The sequence below is a fragment of the Lutra lutra genome, chromosome 9 (genome assembly GCF_902655055.1).
Source record: "Lutra lutra chromosome 9, mLutLut1.2, whole genome shotgun sequence".
In the NCBI taxonomy this organism is placed as follows: domain Eukaryota; kingdom Metazoa; phylum Chordata; class Mammalia; order Carnivora; family Mustelidae; genus Lutra; species Lutra lutra.
The window spans coordinates 55,807,106-55,819,116 of NC_062286.1; the positions used below are offsets into that span (position 1 = coordinate 55,807,106).

Consider the following 12,011-nt stretch of genomic DNA (forward strand, 5'->3'; position numbering starts at 1 on the left):
TGACTGTGGGCCGTGGACCACCAGCAACATCTAGCATTTGTTAGAAATGCAGACTCTCGAGCTTTACCCCATACCTACAGAGTCAGCGTCTACATTTTAACAAGCTCCGCAGGTGATTTGTTTGTGCCTTAAAATTTGCAGCTGTTGGGCTTTACCACAAATATGTCAAGGACAGAAGTCATGTCACTTAGCCATTCTTTTATCTGTGTATTTAGTGAGTATTTATTGAATGCTCTGTGCTAGGTATGGGGCAAAGCCCTGGGCAGACAGTGCTGAATAAAGAAAAACTACATTCTTGCCTTCATCATATTTTATTTTTATATTTATTTAACAAATAGACATATTATGCTTCTTGCAGAACATTGCTATTTGAAGTGCTTCATGCACATTGACTCATTTAATCATCTAAGCACTCTGTGAGGCAGGTACTATTGTTTTTCAGATTTTAGAGATATGGGAATCTAGGTACAACAGGTTAAGTAAGCCTTTCAAGGCCATACAGGTTGTAAGTGGTAGAGCCAGAATTTGAACCCAGAGACTGTGTCTTCAGAGTCCAGACTCTTAACTGTTAAGTTATGCTACCAGTAAAAACACCAGCTATTTACAACCTATAATTTTGCTTTTAAGGAAATAGATAGAATGTTGTGATAACGAAAACCAAGGAGTAACCTTAGGTGGGCTGGTCAGGGAAGATGTTTGTGAGATGATATTTAAATCGAAACCTAGAGGAGGGGAAGGACACGTTCATGGAATGGCAGAGCAAATTTTAAGCAGAAGGAATAGCAAGTACAAAGTACCAGAAGTTGAAAGAATGGGGTCCATTCTGAGAACTGCTTGAGACTATCATGCCTGGAACATGGTGGTGGTGGGGGGTAAGGGGCTAGAGGGAAGGCTGGGGAGGTTGGAAGGGCAGATTCCACAGGGAGATAAAAGCAGGGTAGCTGATACAGAGTCTCTGAGGACAGGGGCAGGGGTGGGATTCTGGGTGTCCTGGGAAGCCAGTAAGCGTTTCAGCAGGAGAGTAAGGTGACCTGAATGCTGATTCAAGTGCTGAGAGGAGACTGTGAAGCAGCACAAGTCAGTGTGAGATGACCAGTTGAGAGATGGCAATGACAGAGGGCATGGAGAGGCAGGTACAGATGGAAAGTGTTTCTTTCTGTATCAGGAAAAGAAGAAGTCTGTAGATCACAAGAAAGTTTTGACAATGGAGAAGACACTCACTTAAATCTGCGGAACAACTATACCTTTGTTTACTACGCTTTTCCTGATAACCTCCTCTGTAATTGGCCACCCCATCCCATCTTTCTTTTGTCTTTAGCTGAAGATGGTATTTAAGGTGGTGGCTTGGGTCATCTCAGGCGTTTAGTTATTTTTCTTGGGTATCTTCCATATATACATGAGGTATACATGTTAATAAACTTGTTTGTCTCTTAATCTTTTATCACCGGGGGTCTCAACCAAGAACTCAGAAGGGTTCAGGGAAAATTATTTTTCCTCCACTATCTGATTTGGAGACAGGATCAGCAGGAATGATTCCTTGGGCATGTATGTATGTACTGTTAAAAGATAAACTAAGGCTTATTAACAATTTTAGGAGTTTAATTGAGCAAAAATCTGTTTGAATTGGGTAGTACCAAACTGGAAATTGTTAGGAGTGTTCCACTGGCAGGAGCTCAGGGAGACATTTTCATAGAGAAGAGGTGGGAGTGAGTCAAGGGAATTATTAATTGGCTAAGCTTACAGTCTATTTGGCTGTTTGTGATTGATCGTCCAGAGGCTTTGATTTTGAAACCTTGAAGCATTTGTAGGCATAGATTTTGGTTTGGTTATATAGGCTGCCTGACATTAGAACCATATCATTCTAAGTGCCTCCTTATTAAATTAACAGTACCCGTGTGGGTATGTGTGTCAGTGTGTGCACTAGTGTGTGTTTCTGAGGGGCAGTGTTATTAAAGTGCAAGAATTAGATTATGCCAGGATTTCTGACTTGAACCCACTGGGTTCATGCCATTTGGTGGACTCTGCCATTTAGTGTGGTAGGAAAATGCAATGAACAGGTTTGGGTGGGCGAGAATCACGTACTTTTCTTAGGTTATATTCAATTCGAGGTACTTATGGAACTTCCAAGTGGAGATGTCAGAGAGATATCTAAGTCTTTCTAGTATTTAATTGTGGGTCTGTAAGAGAGTCAGTACTTAATATTTGCTGAATGAATTTGGGGGAAGAAGACTTCCTGGGTGAAAAGATATTTGATGAAAAGATATTTAGCTCCATAGGTGTTTACTATTGCCTGAAAGTTGCTCTAGCAGAGATCATAGCTTTGCTTTTTATAATTGAGAATGACATAAAAATATAAACCACCACCACCACAACAAACCACAAATTATAGAGGGCAGACATATTAATTTAATTTACACTAAGGTGTGCATGACAAACATGAACACCTCCTTGAAAGCACCTCCTTGTTGACACTGTGGGGGGGAAGATGGTGCTGAAATCCAAGTGCTGGGCATGTTTTATTTAATAGGTTATCTGCAGTGACTAGCACAAGTGCCCAGTGAATGCTGTTTTGAACAAGACACCTAAGATGAATTTTGCCCAAGGCCAATGCTGTTCCAGTAAAGTAAATTCTGTGACTATAGATTCTTGAGAGAATTTGAACATCATCTGAAAATCATTCACCTCCTACTACCTTCTCATACACACCCTGTACTTTGTTGTCTTCCTAGCTTTGTCTATTTAGCGACTTCATTAATATCAAGGACACAGAACTACACTACCCTGGGATTGCACAGAAATTAGTTTCCATATTTGCAGGCTGGTTTTTAACTTAGCCCAGTAGGGTAAATTTTCTTGTTGAGGTATTATTCAGATTCCTCCCTCCACCCTTGTCCTCTTTTAAGATGGTGTCAGTGAAAAGGAGAAAGACCTTCATAGGTTTGGGAAGAAGGTGGTCTCCTTGGGTGAATGCTGATTGGTATCCACAGAGTTCCGGTTTGCTGACTACTTTCTCAGGGCATGCTGCATGTGATGAATTTGTGGTATGTTTCATGGTTTGATCACGGTCCAGGGCCTTCTCCCTATTGACTGACCTCCTCTCGACTCTTCCCGCTTCTATAGATCACTCTGAGTTGCTGTCAAGTGCTCCAAAGGGATCCCGGATCAGACCATCCACTACACAGCCTGTGGGTTCACTTTGCTTCCTGCAAGGCTCTATGGCCCTTGATACATGAATATCTGATTACTTACTTCCATGATTTTCTTTCAGACCTCCATGGAGAAAGATAGTTTTTCCTTGCCATCTTTTCCTTTCCCCTAAATTGTACCCTGTCTTTTCTATTTCAATGAAGCTAAAATGAAAATGAAAAATGAGTACCAGGCAGAAAGAAATATACATTGGAAAGTATTTTGAAAATACATGGTTATACATATTTGTAGTCTGTGAGCATTAAAGAGAGGCCCAAGGTAGTATAAATGAGGCCATGGAAAGTCTCAGGGTATTCTTGATGACAGAGTGCATCCATCCAGAAGTAAGAAAATTGGCCCCTGGAAGAAGAGTATGACATCTCTTTGTTCTTTTGTTGCCATGTTATCTTCATTGGTAAATGGAAGTCTTACTTCTCCTGGAACATAAAGCAGAGTGTCTAAGAAAATGAAATTGGTTCCGTTGAACAAGTACTTAATGGAGCCTACTGTGTGTTCAGCACTCAGTTTAGTGCTGTGGAGGATAAAAAGGATAAAAGGCACATTTACTATCCACAAATAAGCCACAAACTTCTTGGAGAGACAAGACCCCCGCATATAAAGCAGTTGACTAATGCTTTAATGAGACCAGGTGGGATAGGGTTGTTGGGATAAATGTATGGCATAGACTTTGAATGCTAGAAGAAATGAGAAAGGAGAGACTTAGAGATCTGGGCTTGGAGGTCTCTAGATATTATGGTGCGTACACTAGATATTGAGGAGGACTGTGTTGCAGACAGGCAGAGAAGTATGAAAAGGAGGATGTGGAAGGTAGGAAAGTAGGTGCAGTAAGAGCCAAGACTGAACCAAGTATGACCGATGAGAGCTACATGTCCAAGCTAGTAGCCACTAGTCATAAAATGTGACTAGTTCATATTGAGATATCCTATACCTAAAAATACATACCAGATTTTGAAATTTTAATATGAAAAATAATATAAAATAGCTCATGAATAATTTTAAAAATATTGATCACATTTTGAAATATTTTAACTATATTAAGTTATATTACTAAAATTAATGTTCCTGTTTCTTTTTGCTTTTTTTAAAAAATGTGACCACTAGAGAATTTAAAATTACATTTGTGATTGCATTAAGTTTCTATCGGACAGCGCTGGAAGAGAAAAAGCTATCAGGGAGGAGAATATCTAACTTAAGGAATTGTCTAGCCCAGTAGGTTCCTGCTTTTCAAGAAGAAACTGTTATAGCATAAAACAAAAAACAAAACAAACAAACAAAAAAACAACCCGCCTCCGCAAAAAAAAAAAAACTTCCACAGGAAAGTAACTGCTCATTCAGTACCAAAAGCAACCAAAAATTCAGTAATATTTCTAAATATTTCTAAACCCATATTGAATGGGTTTCATACAAACTCTGGCAGTTTTACACATATATATATATATATATATATATATATAGTAAGATAGCTATGGGTAGGGACAACTTCATGTATAAGTGTGTGGGCCCTTGTGCTAACTCCGAGGTCTGCCAGGTCTGTAACTATCACTTTGGAGCTACATCTGGGTGGTGATAATGAAATAGATGAAAAAAGAAAGCTGGCCATACCGGGTAGAGCCTTGAGTGTCAGGCATAGGATTTGGGGTTTTATTTCCGAGGCAGTAAGGAATCTTAAATACCCCACACTCTTTCACTGTTTCCTTTGTCTAACCAGTGTAGCTCTTTGAGCAGCTCTTGTCTTGCTGCTGACTTGCAGTGTTCCAGCAGCTTGGATATGGCTGCAAGTACCCTAGATCTCCAAAGGAGGAAACTGAAAGGAATTCTAAAAAATGGGGTTGAACCTTTCTGGGTGTCCTCAAACCTCTTTTAGAATCACTGTGCGGTATCTGGGCAAGTCTGCCAGTCGAGGACCTATTGCAGGCTTGGATGACAGCTATGGAACTGTTGTTATCTTGTGGCTAGAGACCCTGCTGCTGCCCTCTTGTCTTCTGAGTCTCTGAGTATTTTGAAATTCTTTCCCCAACTTGTGTTAAATGCCTGACTTCCATTTCCAATGCCCAGTCTCCCCTCCTGGAAGATTAGAAGCATCCAACTTACCTGTCAGATAGAAGATAACTATGGCCGCTTGTCTAAACCTGCTGCTCTCGAGGCTGTTATCTGGGAAGAGGTCTGCATAGGGCAGTCCTCTTGGTAGCAAAAGACATGCCACTTCAGGGTGTCATCTGAGGTTGGTGATCATTATAGTCAATAAGGCCCATACCTGAGGGGTTAAAAGGACATGTTATAAACTCGGGTAACCTTGCTACTGTTTGGGACACAGAGATTTATTTTCTGGATTCCTCAAGCCTTTCTCAGGAGATTTTGTCCTGTAAGTCTTGCTGACAGATTTATCCTGGGCTGCTGTCATCGATGGCTGTTTTCTCACTAAGCAGGTGGAAAGCAGAAGCTGGGGAAGGGAACTGCTAGCTGAGAGGTCATTTGGGAATCGGTGCCATGAAGTGGACATAAATTTTATGTATTCTGCAAGGCTTTAGCTATTGCTTCTGACTTGTCCTAGATCTTTCCTTTGTGACAGTTTTTGCCATCAGTGTTAGCATTATTATCTGCAGCGGTAATTAGAGATTTAGGCCTTGCCCATACAGCACGCACAGGCCATCACAATTCCTACAGGAGGAGTTGTGAGGACGGAGGGTTTGGTTGTAACCACAAAAACAGGCCAGGCAAAATCTCACGAGACCAGCCTTCCAGCATTTCCAGGAATACTTTCAAACTGGTAGACATGCCCAATGCTTCCGCCAGTCCCACTGTCACCAACAACCCATGGCCAAGGGAGCAAATCCTGTTTGACTTTGGTTCAACCTGAGTGACAGAGGTTTTATACAGAGAGAGTAATGAGATAAAGGAAATAAGGAAAGAAATGGTAAAATAATAATCGTAATAATAATAATAATAATAATAATAAAATAAAAATCACAGAACTTTAGTACTATAGAATTTTTAAAAGATAGCAGACCCAATGTTTTGTTTTGTTTTGTTTTCACCAGAAAATCCTTTGTTGAATCAAAATTGTTATAGTTAACATTTGTTTAGCTCATAGCATAAACTGGGAAGTGAGGTCAATGTTTTTTACATATTACCTCATTTATCTTCACAAAAATCTAGGAGGTAGGTGTTACTGTCTTCATTTTCCAGGCAAGGGAACCAACACACAGATGCTAAAGAACATGTGTGAGGTCACACAGCTTGGAAGAGGTGAATGGGGATGGGAGCCTCAGCAATCGGTATCAGAGCTGGTGAGGCACAAACTGAACACTGTGGGTGTATCCTCCAAATGTGCTCTTTACCTCCTGCCTACCGGGGGGGAGGGGGGGTAAAATGAACAGAAAATCAGGGGGCTGCTTCGTTGAAGCCAAGAGAGGGTGCAACCTAGACCTTAACTATTCAGTTCTTACCCCTCTCCTCGGGGTCCCTAAAGGGACCAGCCACTTCTGATCTAGTCAAATTCCCACATGTCCTTGGTTGATGAAGCTGAGAAGCTGTTTGAAAGGTGCTGAGCCTTGCCTAAGGTCACATAACCCATCAGTATCAGAGCCCAGCCATTTTGATTTTCAGGCCACTGCTAACCCCATACTCCCAAATAGCAACACCAAGATGCCTCCCTGCACCTAAAATCCTGTTGTACTAATTTCTCAATGCCAAGAGGCAGGCAAAGGAGTAGGTCAAGCCCAGAGAATAACTAGAATGTTCTACAGAAACAAACTTTTGGTGCAACTAGGAAATGGCCCCAACCCTTCCAAGTTCCTGCCAACAGCTGATGCAACAGTTGCTTAGTCCAAAGCCTGCTGTCCCAAAAATGATGGCCACAAAATGCCCAAGGATCTATTCTTAGAACTCCTCATACATTTTTAATTGCTACCAAGGCAACTCATGATCCCTTTCAAGGTCTAACCTAGCATGTTCTTCTTGCCCTGTTGGACTTTAGAGTCTGGTTTCTTCTGCTTTGGTGTACCGAGAGGCCTTCTAGGAGAGCTACTCCTTACTTTTTAAAAAGGGAATTCACTTTTGCATGTCCTCTTCCTCTTTCTTGGCTTCCTCCTCAGAGAAAGGGATCTGGTAGTTTTTAATTAAAGCTCCCTGAAGGGACTGAAATCTGTCTTGAGGTAAAAGAGGTGCAGGCTGTCATTGAAATTTGGCCTTAGTTACTTAATCAACTGCCCACTATGCACACCCAAAGGATTCATGCCTGAGCAAATGTTCTCTGGTCTGAGAAGAGAGGTAAAAGGGCCCATTAGGAATGCAGAGGGTGGGGACAACAGTTGCAAAGTTACCTAGGGAGATGGTTGATTCTTTTTTGTAGCCCCATGCTGTTCTGGAATGTGGACACTGTCTTCCCTAAGGCCGAATCTGAGGATACAGAAGTAAAAGCTAAATGGTTTTACATCATTGAAAAGAAAGAATTATTTTTTCAAAAAGTTTCAAAACTTCTTTCTTGCAGCCAGGGCTGGTTTCATGAGCATGTGACCTATGCGGTTGTGTAGGGCACCCAGCTCAGAAGGGCTCCTCACTTGATTTAATACTCTGCTATTGCCATCTTAAAATTCTTAATTTTTTTGACATGGGGCCTGGCATTTTCATTTTGTACCGCACATCATGTAGTCTGTCTAGTCTGCAAACCAGTTTGGGATATGCGGTTTGTGGTGGAAGTACGTGGGAGATTTAGGTTTGTAAGGGAGGTATGACCCACTCTAGTTTGTAGCCTTTTTACAAAAACCTGCTCTGGCATAAGAATATATGTTTAATTCAGAGTAACAGCAACAATCTGTACTATTTGAAAAGCTTGTGGTTGCATTGAATTTGGTATCTCACCTTTATGAGTTAAAAGACTAGTCATTTCTCAGTGCCTTGTGCTATTTTTGGCTTAGAGATCCTGAGACTCCAATGTATGACCTTTTCTGACAGTGCTGGCCTTGCTGGCAGTCAGATTACCATGGGTCAAGGCCCAGACACTTCATCTGTTGTTTTCCCCTTGGGTACAGAATGAGACCTCATAATGAAGTAAGGAGTTTTGGTGTTATTTATCATCCTTCTAGTAGACAATATTTAAGATAAATTATCAAATGACTTCTAAAATTTCAGGTCATTATATGCAAAAGACTGAGTGCTATTTTTCAAGGTAAATGTTGAAAAATGCCAACATTATAACAAATTAGTTTATTTATATAATCTTTAGTCAAGTCATAATGTATTTTTTGAGCATTTGAAAGAAGACTGGAAAGTAAATGTTTCGTAATATAATTATAAATATTAGCAAGATTATCAACATCAGGTTTAAGATATTATAATAAAAAATAACAATAAAATAAGAGAAGAACATAAGTAGCTAAGTTAGGGGAAAAAAGGATAATGTAATTCTTAATCTCATTTGTCAAAGAATATAAAAAACCAGAAGTCTACTTTATTTTGTAATTTAAGTGAGGCAGGGACCAACTAGGCCTTGTCATTTGGTTTCATAGCTATTATTTGTGAATATACAGTGACCCTTGAACAACATGGGTTTGAACTTAGGTTATACATGGATTTTTCTTTTCTATAAACACAGTACAGAACTGTAAATATATTTCTCCTCTTTATGATTTTCTTAGTAACAGTTTCTTTCATTTAGCTTACTTAAGAATACGTCATATAATACACATAACATTCAAATATGTGTTAACTGACTGTGTTATTGGGAAGGCTATTAATAGTTAAGTTTTGGGGGAGTGAAAGTTATCAATGGACTTTTGACCATGGCGGGGGATGGGGTTCAGTGCTCCTAACCCTGTGTTGTTCAAGGATTAACTGTGTATGGAGCACCATGCATGACTGGGAAGTGTTGACCTGTCATCTCCTTTCTGCCTTTTCAGAGAGGCAAATCAGAATACCGACCCCCATTTTGAAAGACTGCAAAGTGTTTGGGGGTCCTTATGGTTTTTTTCAGCACAGACTTAAAAACTCAAGTTCTATAGCCTACCGAAATGAGTATATGCCCAGGTGGGGACTGGGATGAACTGGAGAGCCATGTCTGGTCTCAAATGAGCAGGCCTACTCAATGATTGATGATAGCTGAGGAGAGCGGATATTATCAGAACTTCTGATTTTTCCAAAAGAGTAGATCTCATCTTCACTGGGAGATTTAGAACACCGGCTAGTGACTCAAACATTTAAAAATTCTACTGTCCAAAAGCAAATAAGCATCTATGGCTGCATGTTGTCATGGGTTGCCCATCTCTACCCAGTACCCTGGTTCTTGTGTGGGTGGAGTCACGGATGAAAGTAGAGAGGAGGGGAGAGATCTTAGGAATGTTATTTTCAGACTCAATTTATTTTTACAAACTAGAGTCAGTGGATTCCTTTTTCATTAGGTTATGGGGCAACTCTTTTTCTTGTTCTAATTTAGTTGACACTAGTTTCACATAGCTCCTTCTTCATGGACTCTATTTGCATAACTACACAATAGAAGTGAAAATCTTCTAATCTTTACTTCACATCGAGGATTAGAAAATAAAGGAGTAGGCACAGACATTTCTGACTAAGATGTGTGCAGTGAACCGGACCACATGTGGAAGATGAAACAGCACAACTTTTGGCTATTATTTGTCAAAATTGAGGTGAAAGATATGCATATTGTGCTGACATATTTTATGGATTGGGCATATCTTAATGAGTAGATGGCCTAAGAGACCATACCATTTCTCACTTTCAACACTGAAGTTTTGTGAGATCAGATCATTGACTTCTTGGGTTTTATGCAATATTTTCCTTATGAATGAACTGGTTAGACTAAGCTAACAACTTCTGACTAAGAAACAAACATCTTTAAAGCTAGTATCATTTATCCATATATGGAATTATAGTCACTTCTGTGTAAAATTTATAGTTTTAGATGTTAAATTTTATGGTGTTGCATAATTAGAATAATAGAATAACCTTTGTCTCCCACTGGCAAATTTCAGAGCTTACCCATCTTATTTTCTGAAAGGAAGCCTAAATTGATTTATTTTAGTAGAAATGTCTATGGTGTGTATGTGTTGTGTAGAGTGAGCTTGTATGTATTTATGGTACAGTGTATATGTGTATATGATGGATGGTGGATGGTGTGTGTGTGTGTGTGTGTGTGTGTCCTCAAAGAGCTGTTTTTAATGTTTGCAGACCCAATGCTATTGCTGAAATTCACTGTAAGACACCCATCTCCAGTGATGCAAAGTTCTTGTTGTGATCCCTAAATTTCCCTCTTCCTCCTTGCTGGCTATTTTGGTTTCATGATGTAGCTCCTCTTTTCTCTCACCAGCTTTGTTACTTGTCTCCTAGTGCTATCTTCAAAGTCAAGTGTAAATCTGCTAATGATTTCCTTCTTTCTCTCTGATTTTACCCTTTCCAGTGTCCATTCTCAACCCTCATGAGCCTTCTTTCCATTGTGTTGTTCTTTTTTTACTTCCCCTGGGTGCTTCTTACTTAATTAACCCTCTACCTCAGTTCCTTTCTTCATTTCTTAATGTTTAGTTTACCTTTCTGTCTGTCAGTTTCACTTTATTATATGATTTCTCAAATCTTAGGTCTTTTTCTTGTTTACAACCCCTTTTGTTCCCCATTCAGACCAGTGCACTTGCTTTTTCTCTTTGCCCCTTTGCCTCCCCTGAGAAATGATCTCACAACTTCTCCCTTGTCCTTTTCCTTCCACTTTTTGTCTCTCTCCTCTGTTCTTCTTTTTGTCTTATTTTCTCAGTTATTTTCAAAGAGCATTTAAGGCAGCTTGCAAAGATGCTTACAATAAGGTGAAGTTAGAGAAATAAATTAAAAAGTGACACAGGAGGAGAATCAGAATAGATGATGTGACATGAATAGGAAATGAGTTAATGAACACCTCACCTATGAGTCAGGCTCTCCAGAGACTTCCTCATTTTTCCTCTTGCTCGTCTTGATGATATTCCTCCCCTGGAAGCACGTCAGAGAAGACTTCCAAGAGCTCAAGAGTCAAAAAGCACTGTGATCACTTAGTTGACAATGTGTTGGTGCCATAGCTAAAGGCCAGGGTGAGAACAACTGGCCTTTGAGAGTATCCAAATACCAGCCATTTTATTACTGACACAGAGCCCTTACTGACAACTGCCTTTCAAAGGGAAAATGCCAGTCATGAAGAAAGGGTTGGGTGTCACCCTTTATCTGCATTTAGGCCTCATCACATGGTAACCCAAGAGTGGATCATGCATCATCCCCAATTGATATCATGTCACCTCTGCTAGACTGCACCTGCCTTTCCTTTTCTAGTTTTGCGGAAGCTCTGTGAGAAGGCTCCCAAGACCCTTTTTACCATTTCCCCTCAGGCTCTGGGATGGATGCCATTTCTGCCTCTGGAATTTTCTGAGGCTTAGAAACATTGCAATTTCTTAATGGTGGGGTCTACTATTGATCTTGATTTCCTTAAACATTTTGCCTTCTTCCTTCTGGAAATTTATGCTTGTTTCTGGCATCTGCCCCATCTTCTGTGAACATTCAGGAACAAAATTCATTTAATTTTTTTTTTTCATTTTAATCTTCTGGCAGTAAATCTCCCTTGCCATTTCTCTGACCTCTCGTTTCTTGTGCACTTAAAAATGCCTAATTTATTTCAACCTCATATGTAATTTATCTTGTGCTCATTCTGCATCTTTGCTTGTCTTATCATTTTTTAGACTATCTTGATTTTATTCTGTAGTAGTTGAGGGCCTCCTCTACCTGATATACTTGCCCAAATACCCCTTCTTTGCCTTTGAATGATCTTCCCAATACTGACT

General features: G+C 40.0%; 1 long non-coding RNA gene across 1 annotated transcript; it reads right to left on the reverse strand.

Moving 5' to 3' along the window:
* Positions 1 to 366: 366 nt before the first annotated feature.
* On the reverse strand, positions 367 to 11,331 carry LOC125109985 (uncharacterized). The gene is made up of 3 exons (XR_007130400.1): positions 11,107 to 11,331; positions 5,299 to 5,461; positions 367 to 3,623 (listed from the first exon to the last, which is right to left on the reverse strand). It is a non-coding gene; the product is annotated as an uncharacterized LOC125109985 (long non-coding RNA).
* Between the last annotated feature and the right edge of the window lie 680 nt (positions 11,332 to 12,011).